This window comes from Etheostoma spectabile, chromosome 5 (assembly GCF_008692095.1).
Source record: "Etheostoma spectabile isolate EspeVRDwgs_2016 chromosome 5, UIUC_Espe_1.0, whole genome shotgun sequence".
NCBI classification, from domain to species: domain Eukaryota; kingdom Metazoa; phylum Chordata; class Actinopteri; order Perciformes; family Percidae; genus Etheostoma; species Etheostoma spectabile.
In genome coordinates this window covers 13,575,831-13,576,723 of record NC_045737.1, presented here as the reverse complement: position 1 = coordinate 13,576,723, position 893 = coordinate 13,575,831, and the positions used below count along the sequence as shown (strand labels likewise).

General features: G+C 38.0%; 1 protein-coding gene across 1 annotated transcript in view; it reads left to right on the top strand.

The window, feature by feature from the left end:
• Window positions 1-893, top strand: part of smarcb1a (SWI/SNF related BAF chromatin remodeling complex subunit B1a) — a 9,632-nt gene that overhangs the window by 7,875 nt on the left and 864 nt on the right. The window lies entirely within an intron of this gene.

Here is an 893-nt window from a genome sequence, read left to right as displayed (position 1 = left end):
TCACCATTTCTAGCCACTGGGGGACCACAGGCAGGCTGGGGAAACTCAAATTAATGTTAAAAATAACTCGTAACTAAATAATAAATGTTCATTTCATGGGACTTTTAAGGAAAACTCAGTAGTAGCTTTCTTCAAGATACATGAAGGTTTGGGGTACTTTGATGTCTTACACACAATCATTTATTAATCTAGATTAAGGAAGACGGTACAACCACATTATAACCACAATGTGCTATTCTGTAGTGTCCTCCCCAACGAGGTCCTGTGCCTTTTCCTGATGCTTATCTATGATCTCTAGCCTCAACTATTTAGATATCACATATACCAAGTATGTGATAGCTAAAGATATCGATGGCGCCAAAGAAAAGATGGTCACCTTGAGCACAGTTCTGGGATGCTTGAGAAACTATGTCACCTTGTTGCACTGCTTACACTGACCTCCAAAAGGAGATAGTCCTAAAACCAAACACGCCCTTATTATGACGGCTGTCTACATAGGCTGCCTGATTGAGACAGGGACCCTGTGACCTATTATGACCCGATATCTAAGCTTTCCCTTTAGTCTCATCATATTCTGGAGATTCTACCACAGCTTCCACCCTCTCAAATATGAGATATCGCGGTTTTTATATCTTTAAAAATTCAGTGTTTTCTGTTTTTTTTTGGACAAAACAAAGACATGAAGACATCACCTGCAGCGGTGCAAAATTTGAAGGAGCAATATTGTGCCATTTCATAGACTTAATAATTAATTAATTGAAAAAAAAGGCCTGCAATTTATTGGTTATAAAATTAATAGGAGTGGGTGAAAAAATCGATACAGCATAGTATTGCGATATTTTTAGTGGCTATACAGAATTGATACACAGGCGCCAAGTATCGATCTTTTATTA